The following is a 17765-nucleotide window of genomic DNA, read 5'->3' as shown; positions in this document are numbered from 1 at the left end:
ACATTTCGCTGTGCACCCAGAGACAATAACAACAGGAAGCTAAAGAGATGCCTTCTCTCTCTCTCTGGTCACCCATAATTCCCGACTGTTACATTGCTGCCATCAATATGATTACCCAGAGTGCAAAACAAAATAAAGCCTGCCCTTGTCTAGCATTAAGGATCCAATTTCGACTGACCCAAACCAGGAAAATTTATAGTTATGGGTAGCACACTGGCTTTAATTCAGCCCATTAAGAAAGGATGTGAAATCTCCAGCTGGGATCCAAATGACACGCTCACCTTTCCTCCTTGCATTGGTAGAGGACCCACAACACAGCTGAACTGGATGGTTGCTGTACGGGGCTGATGCTTTAACAACCCCCCCTGGTACCGAAACGTCATTCAGCAGGGCTCCTACGGCAGGGTAGGACGAGGGGAAACTGGGGTGTCCTAGCTGTCATTGCGCTGCACCCCTGTAGAGCCGCACGAAGCTGGTATGCCAAGTACGGACTTAAGTGCTTGGCTGTATCAAGGATTACAATGTGGTTGCTCTGGGATGCCTGTATCGTCTGCTGAAGCTAAACTATGTAGTGAATCAAAGCTACATCCCCTGCCACCCAGGGACACTTTCCATCAGTGAAAAAAACACCCCCGTAGCCCACGTTAAGTTCTGTTCTTTGCGATTTAGCCTATCTCCCTGCTACCAGGGGGGTCCTGCACAGTGAAAGCGAAGGCCCCAAATGGAGAAATGAAAGTTGTCTCTGGCGGGCTCCTCTTTGCAGTCGGAGGAAGGATGCTTCTGGCTCTGGCTCGTCACTGCCTGCTATTCCTCTGTGGTCAGCTCTTTTGAAAAGGCAGGATTTCAAGCTAATTCTTTCATGGGCAGGAATGTCTGCCGGCTCAAACGCAGTCCCAGGCACACGGGGAGGATGGCTTTTTTTCTTTTTAAACTCTCTCCCGTACAAAAATATTTATCAGCAAGTTCCTAGGAGGATATTAATAGCACCCAGCACAGTTGCCTGCCTGTGAGTCACCCCTTGCGGGCCTGGGAAAAGCTTGCAGCGGTAGCTTGGAGAAAAGGAACGCGTCGTTCATTAAGTCTCACGGTAAATGCTGTAGATCGGATCATCAGAGGGGCTGAGGATGGAGCAGCTCATCTCATGGGGCCTCTTCCACTTCATCAAGGAGTGCATTTATAACTTGCTAGGCATGCTGGGGACCCCAATTCCCTGGGCCAGCCTGCGGGGAGACTAGCAGGGTGGCTCAGGGTCGTTGCTGCCGTCATCACCCGACTGCTAGTTTAACTGTCGGTGAGGGGCAGCTTTAAGAGGAAACGGGTTATTTTGGCCATGTGACGTTATAGTCCTAACTTCATGCAGGAGTTGGGCCACATGATCCCTCCTGACCCCACGAGCCCTATATCCCTGTTCCTAGATCCCTCTTGTTAGTCTGCAGACAGCGGTACTGTGGCGATGCCGAGGAGTGCCCGTCTTGGATCGGGGGTACCAAGTGCTGCTGTGCTGAGAGCAAACATGCAATCCCACCCCCAGGCAGTCTTTAACTTTATAACGGGCCCAGAGCTCAAACAAGACAAGCTATGAAAGCCCAGAAAAGATGCAGCCAGATCCAAATATAAACAGCTGCCAATGCCTGCATCCCTTCTGACCCTGGCTTCTGTCCTGGGGTCCACGCGTCGCTCTTGAACTCGCACCATCTATGGCTTGCAACTCCAAATGCTTCTTTTAATTCAATTATTTCACAGAGCATCTTGGAGCATCTCAGAAACCTAATTTGGTCTCCTCCAGATCCCTCACTGCCATGCATGACAGAGCAGCAGGCACCCATCCCGCCCATGTGATGTGCTAATAATGCAAGTCACTTGAGCTTTCTGAAGACTTCCCTCGATTTCCATTTGAAGGGAATGTGAATACTAATTAAACAGACAGGGGGCACAGAGCAGATAAATACGTGTTGCAAGAGAAACTAGAGAGACAAACTTGGAAGACGAGCCAGAAAGAGAGAAGACCTGTCATTGTCTCTGGTGGCACAACTTCAGGGGAGAGTGTATCGTCTTTAAATATTCACACAGACCAAACCAGCCATCAAGACTGCATGTGTATGTGTGTGGAGGGGTGTGTGTGTATGGGAGGGGGGTGTGCAACGTGGGGGATCTCTGCGTGTGCATGTCTTTAAACTGCTTCCAAGTCTGCTACCCTTTTCCCCGCCGGGCTGGTCTGGTATCAGGGATATGCTATGAAATAATATTTTGCTCTTGACAAATATAGTGCGGCATGTACGTGCCGGTTCCCAGCACAGTCTGAGATGGCTGTAGTGACTCCTCCACAGTTGAGTGCCCCAATAAATTCCCTTTTGGGCTGACAATTCTCAGCGTACCAAGATAATCATAATCTGAGGCATTATCTTTTCCCCGCTCTCCCTGAGATTTGAAGAAATCACCCATTTCCGTCAAACAAAGAGAGGCGAGTAATCACACCAGGAAGATTGGATTTTAGATGGAGGCCCTGCCCAATTACATAGCCCTTCGTGAGCACAGCAAATTCGCACCTACTGGCTATTAATGGCAGAGGCTGTGTGCAGGTTTGCACCGAGCGCAGGACGTGCTGTCAGATTTTGCCTGCAGTCACGGCGTGGCCAGTTTATCTCATTGCTCTGCACAGAGCTGTGGAAAGGCTGTCTCAGGAATATAACCGAGGGCATGGCCAGCGCCCTAGGGTCTGGCTTTTCGAAAACCTCGGCACGTCGGAGGGGTTGGTTTCTCCACATCAAAACCAGAGGTAGTTTGGATCCAAGCACTAAAGGACGCTGGAAGAAGAAAGAGTCTAATTCAGACCCAAATAAGAACCCAAATGTTGTTAATATGCAACCATTTAACTTGGCATAGAAATTTGCTCTTGACTTATTAGGGTGGCCGGCCTGGGTCAGTCGTGCCCGAGAACAGACTGCTGGCAACGGCCAGTTCCAGATGTTGCACAGGCAAGTGAACAAACCCCCTGTAGTGCGAGTGTACCTGGCCAGCTGTGCTACGCGCTATTCCCTCCACGCCACCTTCCTATTTGTTCCCATCTGCTATGTGACTACATTTGTCAACTTTGAAATGGGGGTGGGGAGGAAGAGAAAAAGACTTTATTGAAGATATATCAGCTCATTTGTAATCTGATGGTGCTGAGGAATTTTTAAACTACTGCAAAGGAAGCTGGGGGTGGGGGGGGGGTGAGTCTTTTTCCTTAAAGATTTAATTTTCTGCTCAAGGAAAGTCCTAGCAAAAGCTATCCTTGGGGATACAGACAGAGCCCTTTTCTGGAAGCCCTCGTGACATGGAGCTTGGGATTTGCCAGAGAAGAAGGAATGAGTTCAAAGTGATCGTGTGCATTGGGATGACTTGTTCATGAACAATTACATTTATTACCTCACCACCTTTCTGAAGGCTAAAAATAAATGACTCTGCATCTTGGGAGGCCGTAACCGCTGGACAAATCTATCCTGCAGTACCAGCCCTGACAGTCTCCCTCACCTTCTCACCCCAGCTCTCTGTGCAGTGAATTTTGATGAAAGGAAGAATATTTAGGAAACCTGAGGTCACTTCCTACGGATGCCCCAGACTGCATGTGTGACCTTGGGGGAGTTGCAACGTTACTCTGTGCTTCAGGTCCCTACCCATGCAATAAGGACTCCTCTTCACCCCATCGGGGTGCGGTGAAGACGAGCAGATCTGGAGATGTTCAGATCCTGTGGGGACAGAGACAGCAGTGCCGGCTGAAGGAAGATCGTGCCTCTCTCCCAACAGAAAGCAAGGACTAGAAAAAAAGAGGAGAAAACTTGCTGTGCAAGAGCATGAAGAGGGAGAAGATTTCCCAGGGGGATTTTTTTTTTAGCCTGGTTACACTTGCAGTCTCTCAGGCTTCCCCAGGCTGAACTGGTACATCCCTGGCATGTTATTTCTCCCCACTTGCTTTTAAACTTGCCTGGGGACCAAGAATAGAATCTGTGGGCTGCTCCACTTCCCTGCTTTCGACAGAAGAGCCCAGCCGGAGAGGATGCCAGACCTGCCAGTCTCCAGGCAGGTTTACAGATGGTAGGCTCAGGACCGGGGAAGAGCCCTCCAGACATGGGTACTGATTCCAGGCCTGCAAACTGCTGCGTGTCGCACCGACAAGTTCTGCAAGCAGGAAAAGTCTCGCCAGTAGACTGGGAGCTGGGTTCAGGTCCTGGCTCAGACACAGACCTACTAGGTGCCCATAGGCAAGTCCCTTAATCTGAGTTCTTGCTCTGACAAATAAAGACGCTAGAGCCAACGAGTGAATGCGTCTGGGTCTGTCTGATCACAGCAGCACAGGCTAGAAAAGCAGCCCATGGCCCTGTGTGAGCACACACTGCAGGGCAGCCGTGCCCCCGACCGAGGTAGATACGCTCAGCGACATGGCCTTGCAGACAAACGTGTCCCAGCGCTTCACAGACGGGAAGGCGTTCAGCTGCACCACGGGCCTGGAAAGCTGGCAAGTGTCGCCATTCGTGCACGGGCAAAGACGCGCACCGAGAGGTGAAGCGACCAGAACGCGGAGCCCCGTAAAGAACCCCGGGACCCCCGTTCCCATGCATCCTGCTGTGCTCGTGGCACACCCTTGGCTACTTGTGCAAGACAGAGGAGATGGGAACACCAACCCATGCAGCGGGGATGAGGATGTGACCCCGGGGAGTCCCGAGGGACCCCTGCCTGTCCTCCCTGCTCTGGTGAACGCGATGTTCCAGCTCAGGCGACACACTCACAAACTTGGCAGCCCGAGAGCCTCAGACTTAGCGCTGGGCACTGCTGATCCTGGCACGGTGCCTTTCCCCCTCCCCTGCTCTCTCCAGCCTCAAGGTGGAGAGGGGAAGCCAAAATGTTTAGTCTGCCTGGTACATTCCTGAATTTCTAAAATAAACAGCAGATTATTAATGGAGCTGCTTTTCCTCATCAGCATCGCCCGGAGATGCCAAACTTATCAAATGGCTCCCGAAGAATGTCAGAGACGTTGCGGGGTCGGGGCTTGAGCGAGTCTGGTGGGAGCACGTTCTTCTTCCGAAAAGACCTCAACGTGGGGCTGCACCACATCGCTCCCCCGGCTCGAGGGGCTAGGGTGGGCGCAGTCTGAATGCCAAAGGCTTGGATCTTGCAAGGGCTATGATGGATCACACCAAAAAAAAACCTTTCCCCTTTTCTATGTCTGTACTTGTCTGCAATGTTCTCTAAAGCTAGGGCTAGATGGAAAGAGAAGGAGGAGAGGGAGGAGGGATTTCAGGAACCGTTTTCTTCCGGTTTCCAACCAACATTAAGTTTCCATGAAGCCCTCATTACAACCCTCCTGCCTGGGGTACTCCAGGTACTCCTCACTCTACCCGGGATCTGCACAAAATTTTTCCTGCTTTTCAAGATTTCTAGCAATTATTATTCATCGATATGATGATAGCACCTCAGGGCTGCAGCTGGGACCATGGCCCTGTGGGTTAGACACTGCACGGATGCTAGAGTGAGACAACCCCTGCCCAACAGTTCGTAATCAAAATTGGTGGGAGCTTAGGCTTTCTCTTATTTTGCATTCCAGTTGCACAGCTTACACCTTTAACACCCAAATAAGTGCCATTTATAAGGTACAAAGTGCCGCTTGATCATGACAGCGAACCTCACTCCAGTTCAAACCAGGAAGAATCGCTTGGGACAGAGGCTGGGTCTGCGGCACAGGGCAGACGTGCAAGTCGGTCACATACTGCAGCGATGGTTTGGCATGAAAACACGAACAGAGTAGCATGCCCAGCCCCCGTGGGAGAACACAATGTCCCCAGGGGTGTTTCACCCCCCCAAAATTTCGTCTGGTAGGAAGGCCTTAGGGTCTGCCAGGCGATTTTATCCACCGATTTTGTCTGGGAATGGGGCGGGAAGTCAGCCCGGGCTCTCTAGTCCTTCCTCATTTCAGAACTCCTGCAGGAAATGGTGTTTATCGCTGTATTTCCTCCATCTGATCTGGACTGAGACCAGCACGGACAGCTAAAGCAGTCAAACCCAACCGACCACTTTGGTGGAGACTTTTCAGAAAGAAAAAAAAAATGGAGAAAACAAAGATTAGACCTGTTTAGACTTTTGGAGGAGGGGGTTTCACACCTCTCCATCTTTTTTTTGCTGTAGCTTGCAGTCCTGGAGCACTAAGCTGGCGCTGGGGGCCAAGCAAGACCCAAGGACCACGTTGCTGGTGGGGACACAAGAGAGGCAGACGGGGAAGCAGGCTTCTTGTTGCTCTGATATGCAAGTCAGAAAGGAAAGGTGCAAAGACGCTGCCCTGAGCCAGCGCAAAGCCCTGCATGCTCCGAGCTGTCACTTGCCTAGCATGTGTCCAAGTGGCCTTGGGCCCTTGCCATGCAGCCTCTGCGGGGCTTTCAGGTCTGAGTTCAGAGCAAAGAGCCTCAGCAGGGGAAGCATCTCTGCGCTGTCTACATTTACTTCCTACAAACTTCATAATAATAAAGTGATACTCTATACCGTATCCCTTTTTCCATTTCACCCTTCACTGGATCATTTTATGCATCTATTCCCATTGCTAATTCAAACTAATTAAAGTATAAAATAGAATAATTTGTGCAATTTCAGAGCTCCCCTCTCCCTATTGTGAGTTATGTTTCCTTTTTTGTTAGCGCCCAGCACGAACAATTCCCCTCCTCACCGGCTGAGTAGCCGCCAAACTCATTTGCTGAGGCGGCTTTCACTGACACAGCAGCACGGGAGGAGAAAGAAAAGCAGCTCTGGGAGGGAGAGAAGAGGAAGCTGAGGCCTGCCTTTAAATTTCATAGCTGAGCACTTTCTGAAATGGGCAGGCTGAAATTTCAGATTTCTCCTTTAAGTAATTATCCAGCTTGGGAATACAATTTCCTGGGCTCTTATTCTTATTACAGAGTACAGCAGAGATAGACCTGCCTGCCAGTTTGAAGAGCAGTTCAGCAGCTCTCTTCTGAACCCAATGGTCAAGAGATACAAAAATGCCTAGTGGGGTTAGGTGCTTCTGTTTCTGGGGATCCAACCCAAAATGCCCATTTTTCAGTGGGGGAAGGGGCGTTCTTGCACGCTTTCTGGAAACCAGGCTCCAGGAACCATCCCAAGTTCCGCTTTTTTCTGCATGGCAGAAAGAAATGTGGTGGCCAAGTCCTGACCCTACTGAAGTAAAAGGGAGTATTGCCCATGAGCTCAATGGGTCAGGATTGCACCCTGGGTGGGCAGACCTGGAAACAAAGACATTGAAGCCGCATGTACAAAATGATTCCCACCGCACGTCTTGGCACTAAGAGTGCCAGCCCTTCGCAGGGTCCCTGGCCAGCCCAGCAGCTTCAAGCAGACCATGGAAACACCAGCCTCACGGGGAAATTTAGCGCATCAGAACTGGCCTGGCTGGTTCCAGGGAAGGGGATGCAGGTTGTTCGTGTGATACTAGCCTTTTACCTCTGCAGACCCGAGCATAAATCTCAGCTCCGGTCCTGCATGAGAACAAACTGGGTGGTCTTCGCCTGGTCCTATTGATCCTTGCCGCAAGGGATGGCAAGGCTGGAAAGCCAAGGGAGGGCCGAGTGGGAGGAGAGGTCAAGGATTCCCGCGCCATCTCCTTTTTGCGCAGAGGTCACCCCCAACACCTAAATAATCTCTCCCTGCTGCATCAATCTGCATAGCCATCAAATGTCAGGACGACGGTGGGTGCCTGGTACAGAGGGATAAGATAAGGCATGCCAAGACAGCAAGCTACTTACGGCCACGGCACATCGCTGACCGAGCTGGGGACAGAGCGCAGGTGTCCCGTGGCCCTCAGGTTCAGCCACCGGACCAGGCTAGACAAGCAGAGCACAGACACGTGCCCCCTGGGGAGGGAAGAGGCTGGGAACACATTGCCATGCTGATAGAAAGGCAAGGTCCATTATAAGGGTTTAAAAGCATTCAAATTAAATGGCAAGAAATAGACTGGTACCCCAGCGGGGTTCCCTCCGCTGCCCCTCTCTACCTCTATTAGCATCTTCACTGCACAAACAGGTATTTGCACCCACATCTTGCTTTTAAAAACAAACCCTGGAGCCCCAGGGCTGTGCTTGTCAGTCAGTCCCGGGTTCAGCACCTGTGAAGTCGCATGCACTCGCTGAAACCAAGGTACATGGCAAATTCAATAGTTACTAAGCCAGAGATGATAGGAGACCTGCCATCTGCAATCAAAAGCAGCTCGATTAATAAAGCTGCAACAGCAGTTTGAGTTAAAGTGGATAACATCGGATTAGGTTCACTTGTTCTCATCCTACCAGACAGAGATCGGCCAAAGCAGCGCTGGCAGGTAGGCCGAGTCGTCAGCACAATCTGGGCTGCTGCTTGGGGACCCCGGATCGACAGCAGCTTTAAACCTTTCCCCAATGGCTGAGAACTGGCCATTTGGTCCCCTTGCCAACTTCTTGGGCAGGGAAATGTTGGAAATATTTCAGGGTTGCGGCTGCCTGTCTGAAAACTAAACAATCGGTCTGGAGGGTGGGAGAAGTTGGAAAGCGAAGTCATTGCTGAGGCAAGTACATGAGAATCCTACAGGGGCGGCTGGCAAGGGACGAGTAAAGTAACAGAGAAAGGGAAAAAATAGTTAAATCTTGAGAACAAACCTAGGGAATGCTACACAAAGGGGAAAAGACGTGTGAGCAGAGACTAAAACCCGCCACGTTCAGACGAACAACCTCCCTTGGCGGTCTCCTGCCGAATGCTGGTGCTGGGGAGGGGCGGTTTTACCCCTCTCTCTCCTCTGGAAGTTCATCATTTAAGGACCCGATACCACAAGAGACTCATGCGCTGGACTGGGCCCCGTTCAACCCAATGCAAGTCCTTCTCCGCGCTGCAAATCTTTGCAGGAACGAGGCCTTTGAGTGCCCAGAAATCGACCCAGACAAGGAAAAATAAGGACCACTGGTGGCCAGTGCTTTGCATATGTGACAAATTGGCTGCTAGCAGGGGAGAAAAATGAGACACTGTGCTATCCCACCTGGCTGGAGTTTTTTTTAAGATCAATTAATGTTAATTAACACATCCTGCTTGTCAGGTAGCTTTTCTTAATGACCTCAGACTCCTCTTCAGCCAGATTTCTTAATGATCTCTAATTGACTACAGGAAAAAAAACCCCCAAAACCCACATGCTAGATTTTTAGGCTGAAGGTGGTGTAATGTGAGCAGGCCGTCCGGGAATGGACCTTGATGTGCTGGTGCGAATGTTTTCCTGAACCATGGGCCCAAGAGAGGCTGTCTCCAGCCTTTTCGCTGTCCTGGGACAGCGTCTTAGAGGCACCGCGTCTCCCCATCCTCAGCTGCCTCAGCTCCAGGGCTTGGACCCCATCTCCCAACCCCCGCCCCACATCATCCCCACTCGTGACCAGGGACCTACCTAACTCATGCAAGAGAAAGCAATTTCCGTGGCTTGGTTATGACCCAAAGAGCCAATTCCTAGGTCATTTCGTGGCAGCCCCAGACTGCTGCCCTTCGTGCCGCCCCGCCAGCCGATGCCTTCCCCTCCCAGGCGGGCTGGGTGAAGGTGCAGCCGGATCCCGCTCCCTGCTCTACCAGCTCAGGTGTTGCTGAGATCACACCCAACTAACGGGATAATAGCGTTAGAAGTTAAATCAGTTCAGTTTTTCCCTCTCACGGCTCCAGACCTTTCTACCTACCTCGAACATTTTTATTGTGTTTTCTCAGTTCTTCTCAGACCACCAGCAGTATTTACAGCCTTGCCACGCCAGGATTGATGGACTTCCTTGTTTTCCTCAGCCCTCACTCCAATTCCAGCCCCTTTTAAATCATCTCGGCAGCTGTTTTCCTCCCCCCCACACTCAGTATCCAGAAAAACCAGATCAAAGCAAAGCGCTTTCCACAGGATTTACGCATCTCGGGGTTACAGGACACGGCGTTATGCTGCAAATTTTTCTCGGCGACTTCTGCGGATCGTCTGCTCCTGACATGGGGGCATTTCCTAGGCAAATATTTCATGGCTAATAGAAGAGAGAGGAAGAGCATCTTTACCTACAGCCCCGAGGCGGTCTGGGGAGCTTTGTTTCACCTGATCCAGCCATGCAATGTCTTAGTGTTGTCCAGCTGGAAGCAGGGCAGTGAGCACTTGTGCCAGGTCCCTGCCTGCCCACCCTAATGATGGTGATCTGCAGTCCTCACCTGGGAAGGCAGACGGGAGGCGCAGGGGGACTCAACTCTGACTTCTTACCCCGACGCACGCGAGCACGGACACCGTGTCATTGCACCAGGCCGCGTCTCCGTGCCCGAGCTCCAAGCATAAGGGCCGACCGCTGAGCCAGAGGCAGAGCTGAGAATAAAGTCCAGATGTCACTGGTTCCCAGCTCCATGCTCAACGAGGAGGCTTTTCACACGCGCCTCACTCGAGACCCTCAGAAGTGCAGAGCGCGGTGTCTGTGGCTGTAAGCTACAATGGAGGAGGGATTTGAATAAACCTGGCTAACAATTAGAAAGCTGGCTACTCCCTAATGCCCTTCAGTTCACAGCTGCCAGAGGCTTGCAACAAGGCGCCCAGAGCAGATGTCGGGTATCTGCCGCCGGTCCCGTCTCCCCGGCATGCCCATGCTGTAACCCACTCTCCTACTTGCTCCTCTCCAGTTTCAAGCGAAGTTGAAGCAAAACCTCTTTGGACACATAAAACAAGGAGGAGCTCCCTCCACCCCTTTCATTCAAATAACCTTCAAGAGTCAATCTCTCCGCCTCCCCGGCTCTTCCATGGCAGGGTTCACCTGCCTCTCCCCAGCTCGGGGGGAGAAGGCCCATCATTTATACGGGCAGGCAGGGGCTCGGCCCACTCGCTGCTGCGACTGCCGTGCCCTTCTTGTCCCGACGTGAGGGGAATCTTTAGGGGCTGGCATTAATCTTCCCTGCCTCCCACCAAGTGACGGGCAGGAGCACAGCTCTGCTCATAATATTCTGCATAAGGGTCTCTGAACTACATCAAACTGGTATAAAAATGTCACATAAGCCATGAGAAATCACTCAGGTGCTCTGCTGCACTCTCTCTCTTCCTTTAATTATTTCCAAAGGTAGACCCGTGCTTCCCCAGGCAGGCTGCAAGGACGCTGGGCAACATTTGGGAACACCTGGGCTCCAGTTTGCATTTACTCCGAGGTCTCTATGCACCGCTCTGGCCATGCAATGTATTTTTAGACCCACTTACACTCCAGAGGGACGTGAAGGGGCTTAGCAGAGCTCAGTCCATGACATGCACCTAACCTTGTCACTGCAGTGGCTGAGCTGCAGAGTCCAATTGACTTTATCCTCATTGGAGTGGACGATGATCATTGTGTTATTTCCATTTGGTAATGCCAAGAACCTGCAGTCATGGTCCAACACTGCATTGTGCTGGGTGCTGTGCAAAATCCTGAACCAAAAGATCAGCCCTGCCCCAAATTGCTCAGCGTCTAGCTGACATCTAAGGAGGTGCCCACCAGCATGACTGTTCATGGAGGCATCAAGTTTGCATGGACACTGGAGGATGGAGGGAAGTCTAGTTAGGACATTTACTCTCCTCTCGTATGGGAAGACCCACATGTGCGATCAAGAGACCCCAAATGCTCATCCCGGGAGAGTGACGGATCAAGAGGTATTCTGAGATAGGATCCAGCAAGTGGTGAAAAAAAGGTATGTTGAAGCAAACCTGCCACTTATTTGCATGTACAAAGGAAAGGGTGAGGTTTAAAGTACGTACACGCTATAGACGGTCTGCCTGTCTCTGCACCGAGATCCTCCCAATTACGGTGCTGCAACCTGACGGCCCGAATGCCATAAAGAGGGTTTCCAAGGAGAACTGAGCTGACAGAAATATTGTAAATGAGAAAGGCCAAGGAGGCCCTGTCCCCTACACCTGGGGTAGGACTGCCCCTTGCATTCATCTTGTTCATGGCCATCCAAGTCTTACCTGATCGCTGCATAAGCCTTCAGGGTAGAGGCTGCCTTTCCCTAAGGGTCTGTGCAGAGCCCAATGCAGTTGGGCTGGGGACCTATTGGCTACTATAACTTAAAAAAATAAGCCCCTTTTAATGCCACAGGACTAACTGGTGCTGAAAAGCCAGGCTGCATCACTTCAGACAGGGCGAGGGGAGCGCAGAGGTGAAAGCATCCCTGCCTTCTGGCTCCACTCCATGCACACCACTGGCTAAAAACACACAAGACAGCTGTCTTAGCCTGGGGCAGACAGGGTGGGAGGGAGTGCTCAGGTGTGTTATCATGGTGGTACCCCCTAGCACTGTCCCAGTATAGACAGCCCTTGGGCCCACTTATCCTGATGCTCACACCATTTCATGCTGAACTATGCCCCGTGATGGTATTGGTATCCCTGGCACGTAAGAGAGGGCACAAGCACAATCACTGCAGATAACCACAACTAGCCTGGGACATGCCTGGACAACAGGGGGACTGAGGCAGAAGGGGTTACATCCCCGGAGCCAGAGCATTGCTCCAGTCCTGCAGTGCATATTTAAGTGAAAGGCACAGAGTTTTCCCATAGATCAGAGCTGCTTTTTTCATGACAGATGGACAATTAAAGCTCCAGGGAAGCATTTTATAAAGCCACTTTCCCGACTATAAGCAGCACTTGATGGGTGTTCCCCACAAACCACAGTGGGAGTCGTGCTCTCGGAGGGAAAGGCATCTTTGAGCCTTTGCTGCCCAGGCTGGTGTTGGGCTGCTGATAGATTTACTATTAGAGTGAACAGGTCTTTAATCTGGAGACTCCTGGCAGCCCCCAGACATTTATGGCTGCTTTGCTCTTGCAGTGTCATTAACCCCTTGACTGCTGCTTAATCACTGCAGATCCAGCCCAGGTGGAGAGTGTCTGCTTCAGCTGCTAAACGGGCAAAGTGCACCCTTGCGCCTCATTGATTTCAGCGGCGGGCAGCGAAGCAGGCAGCAGGCCTGGTCACGGGCAGCACGGACCTTAGATTCAGTGCTTTATTTCATTTTTAATGAACGCTGTTAATTGAATTTGGACGTCTGTAAAAAAAACGAGAGGTGGGCACGGAGCTAAAAGGGGCATTCTCCAAGTCTTCTTGGCGCATCTGCATGAGCTGATGCATCTCAGTCCTGACCTACAACACCTGATGCTGATTCAATCCTTAAGTCTGCCACTGTAGCTCATTCTTGATGGATACCCAGTGCCGCTCCTCCAAGCCTGGCATCTCCGCAGAGCTCTGTGAAGACATGCCTCCAGCCCGGCAGCACCCACCGCTGAACAGCTGGATAGTAGATGTGCAGTTTACTGGGCCACTGCTGGCCTGTGTGGGAAAGTCACACTCAGGCTCACTCCTCTTGCGATACTAGGGTTATTTGACGCCAGGTGTGAGGGGCGCAGAAGCTGTAACCCCCCTGCACATAAGCCCCTAACACACATCTTACTGAACCCAGAAGAGAGCCTTGGAAAAGGAGTGATTTTTTTCCTCGTGCCCCTGGACCGGTCTATGAATCCTTGCCTCTGCTTCATGCTGCTCCAAGGTGTGTAAGAACTCAAGTGTCAAATATTGGGAAGCAGGACCAGACGATGAAAGGTTATTACAGTGCGCGAGGGGGCCGTAGCTGAAATTGCAGCCGGCAGGGACTCTGCCGGTAGGACAATCAGATGAACGGCAGCGTGAGGGTACAGCCACCATGCGTCATGGGACTCCAGGCTCCGAGATGAAACACCTGCTCTTTCCACGTCATTACAACATAAACCTGACAGCAGCAACTTCTAAATGTGCAAGAGGATGAGCTTGATGCAGAAATGGTACAGCTGCTTTTGGTTGGAAAATGCCTCTATTATCAAAGCAGATTTCTGACTGTGCGACAGGGATCTTTATGTCTTTGGCCCACTCGCTTGTGCCTCATCACGGGTGGTGTAGGTGAAAATGCATTTGCTGCTGAGACATTAGGGGAGCACACCTTTTTTGGAGGACCTTGCACAAAAAAAGTGTTTTTTCTTTCTTGCTATTTTATTTATTTTAGAGTCTGCTATGGAAACAACCCCATCACTTTTCCACCATCATGAAATCTGGACGACCTTCCTCATGTTTATGTATCATTTCTGGCACATCTACTCTAAGGGAAAATTTCCAGTCTGTGTCTTTAATTAGGGCAGGGATTTTGCTTTCCTTCTAGCCTTCGGAGACATTTTTATTGGGCATTTTCAGTTCTTTGAAGGGCATTTCTCAATATTTACAGCCTCGGGCTTTGCAATGGATGGGCTTTTCTACCTTTCTCAGCGGTGACCCCTTTTAAATCAATAGGTACCTTTTCTGCATAGCATTCAAGGGAAAGAAATACTACCTATCCCCTCTATTTTGCTGAACTACCACATCAGTGGCACGAGGGTCTGCAAGCTCAGAGGAGCTGGCGAATTGTGTATGCAATCATGCAATGGGATCTCCAGCTCCAAATCACAGGCCTTTGCTGGTTGGGTTAAAGGCTCACGTCCTTAAGTCAGTCCAGCAAGCAATCGGGAATGGCAGCGGGCAGCTCTCCGAGGTGGATTCTCACACGGGGGACGTGCAACCTGCCTTGCCGCAGCTCCAGCTCGTAATGGAGTTTGCACTTCAGGTATGTTCCATTATTTACCAATTCTCTCCACATCATTTTGCTTCACAATTAAGCAAATTAGTGATTTGATGAATATTTAGACCCTCTCGCCTCATAAGAGATGAGTCGCAGGCATCCCTGCTGAATTCTCCTCCGAAAAAGATTTCGAACCTCGTTTACTTTACCTCCCGCCTGCGGGGGCCGTGCGAGAGAGAACACGGCCCCCCGTGGAAATGTGCACGGCATCCCAGTTTGGAGCAGGGGCACTGGGTTTAGAAAGGCCTCACAGCTCCCCACAGCCTCCTGCCTCCAGTCTTTCAATCCAGACCCAGCATAGTGCCAAGGAAAATAAACTGAAGAAATGGTCTAATCCAGCGGCCCGATGCAATCTGGGACAGAGCCCTCGATCGTGGCCCTTTATGGCAGTTGCTATAACTGAATTGCTATAATCAGATGACTTAACTGCAGAGATTTTCTTTGTGGGGGGAGAAACTCCGTACTCTTTTCCTAAACTATTTATTCTCAGGCCTTAAATAACTCTGTAGCCAGGGAATGTATTTGCCGACTCCTGGGTTTGTACTGCAGTTTAATTATTGTTGGCAAAGACCCATCAATGGGCTAGTGTGATTAGAGTAATAATAAAAACAACTGTCATTGGGAGACCGCAAAGCCCTTGGACACAGAGATCGGTATCACCAGCTACGTTTTACAGAGCGGGAGCTTGCTGCACAGCAAGGGGAAGCGCCTGGTCCGTGTTCACCCAGCTGGCTAACGACCGAGCTGGGAATGGGACCCAGCTCCCTCGTGACAGCCCTGCTGGAACTGGCTCACCCGCATAGCACAGGCTCTCTAATGCAAAGAGCTAACGACGATTCACCTGCAGACCAAGGAGAATGAGACAGATGGACCTGAGCTCTATCCTTGCCGTCACTAAGCAGCTCCGAGCGGCTGAGGCACACGACAGGGAAAACTGCATGAAACCAGGTGCTCACGCATTTATTGCACTAACCACCTACAGCTCCCAGCCATTTCATAGCATCTCCTGATCCTCCCTCTTCCTCGGACTTGTGCATTACCTTTCCTGCTACAACAGGTTGTACACGCGACTCCAATCCAAGGAACGGCATTAGGATCCTGGTACCCAGCTACGGCACTCTGATGGACAGCTGGGACCGAGCTCTGGGTAATTCGAGGAGAAGCACGAGGTAGTCAGAGGGTGCAAATGCTCTGGGCATCCCCTCTGCAAGCAAAACTGGCCTCAAATGGACTCCCTGTTCCTGTATTGGACCTTTGGGTGCTCTGGCACATGAGCCCCCACCACCATGCCCTGCGTGCATCACGCGTCAGACTGCAGCATCGTGTGCACAGACCCCAGCTAGCACTGAACAAGCAGCCTCTGGTGTTGGAGCAAGGGTGCTTTGTTGCTATCTTTGATTGGAACAACTGTATAGTTAAGAGAAATGTGAGACAGGCTTTGAGCACAAAAGGCCCGTCCCTTAGGTCTGTGCCCTGCTGTGGCAGCACAGAGCTCCGCGCGGGCTAATTTACCCTGCCAAGGACCTTGCAAGGATGGCCTTACGGGAGCTGTCTCTAACTGCCCTGCAGCACAGACATGTCCTGAGACAGGAATCCATCCCTGCTGATGAGGGAGGCTCTCTTTACCACCTGTGCCAGCGGCCAGGATGGCAGGCAGGGGATTTCCGTGCCCACAGATGTGCGTGTGCCACCGTGCCCGTTAGCGGCTAAGAGGTGACCTTCAATGACATCCGGACCTCTTCATACGACTCCCCCGCTCTCCCTTCCTCATCGCCCTCAAGCCACCAGCCTTATTAATCTGTATTATGCAGTCATGAGTGAGAGCCACTAAAAGGCTTAACCGAGTCAGCGAACCCAGGAGCCTGGCTTAGTGGTTGGGACCCCTTGTGTTTTCCATCTCCGAGAGGAACGTCGCGGACTGGATGCCTTACTGCTGAGGTCCTGGATTATTTACACTGCGTTGGCTCCCTCAAGCAACAGACTCCAGTGGACTGCAGGCCATAAATTTCCATCATAATCATTTTGGTTTTGCTTTGTACAGTGTGGTCCCTCTTTGCAGAGGGGCAGTTTATCACGCTTATAAACAGGTTCAGAAGAAGGGCCGAGCAGACAGTAAATAGTGAGGAAGCCTGGAAACGCTGATGCAGGCAGGGAGGCAATGACTCAGTCGCTGACTCTCTCTTTCTGCATCCCCACTTGAAATCTCACTTTGGGCCAGAGTGAGTTAATAATCACACCTCACAACTGGCTCACGAGTCGGAGGAGTTTTAACAGTCTCGCACTAGTCTTTTGTGAAGGGAAACAGTCTCCAAGAAACTGCTGCCTGCTTTGTCACAACACAACCAGCTGCTCCTCTTCGGTGGGCTACAGAGGAAGAGAGAGAAACCCTGGCAGAGCTGGAGCATGGGGGGAGAGGCAAGTCAAGAGTGAAGTGCATTTGCAAAGCTTGGGGATGGCAGTGTGCCTCGACCAAGGTATTCACATGATCCCCCAGCACAGATGCCGTCACCAGCACAACAGCACTGGGAAATGGGAAAGTGCCACCTCTATTTTCCAAACGGGGACCCGAGGTACAGACTAAGTGCCCTGCTCAGGATCACATAGGAAGTTTGTGGTAGAGGCAAGAATAGAAACCAGGTCTCCTATTAGTGCAGTGCCCGGTTCACTAGCATGTCTGCAGGAGGGTGCATGTAAATGCATGTACAAGACTGGAAAGCAGGAGTGGCTTCCGGTCAAGACTCATAAAGCTCGAGGGAACAGCAGCTGGGGGTAGGATGGGTGAGCAGGACCCGACGCAACCAAATGCTCGGTTCTGCTGGCCAAATTTGCTTGTACAGCATCTGCTCGAAGCACGTCCCGACTCTGGCCCTGGGCACTGCAATCACTCATGCTCATAAAAAGTTTTAAAACATCACTGAATCCAGAAAGAGGAATAGCGAAGGATGCTCCAGCAGAGCCATGCATAATCAGCTTCCTGCCAGACAGAGAGGGCAGCGAATGGCAGAGGCTTGTGCGTGGGGGACACACTTTCTGAGCAGACCGAGGTCCAAATCCCAAAGCCATATTTCACCAGTGGCAGCTCAACCCAATTTCCAACTCTTGCAGACAATAGTGTGCTGGCAGGGGGGGGAAATCTTTTCCCC

The 17765-nt window shown here is 51.3% G+C and overlaps 1 protein-coding gene across 1 annotated transcript in view; it reads right to left on the bottom strand.

The window, feature by feature from the left end:
• Positions 1 to 17765, bottom strand: part of PLXNA2 (plexin A2) — a 249898-nt gene that overhangs the window by 119183 nt on the left and 112950 nt on the right.

This window comes from Alligator sinensis, unplaced genomic scaffold, assembly GCF_000455745.1.
Source record: "Alligator sinensis unplaced genomic scaffold, ASM45574v1 scaffold1499_1, whole genome shotgun sequence".
In the NCBI taxonomy this organism is placed as follows: Eukaryota; Metazoa; Chordata; order Crocodylia; family Alligatoridae; genus Alligator; species Alligator sinensis.
Note: the sequence above shows the minus strand (reverse complement) of the source record. Positions and strands in the feature narration are given on the sequence as shown.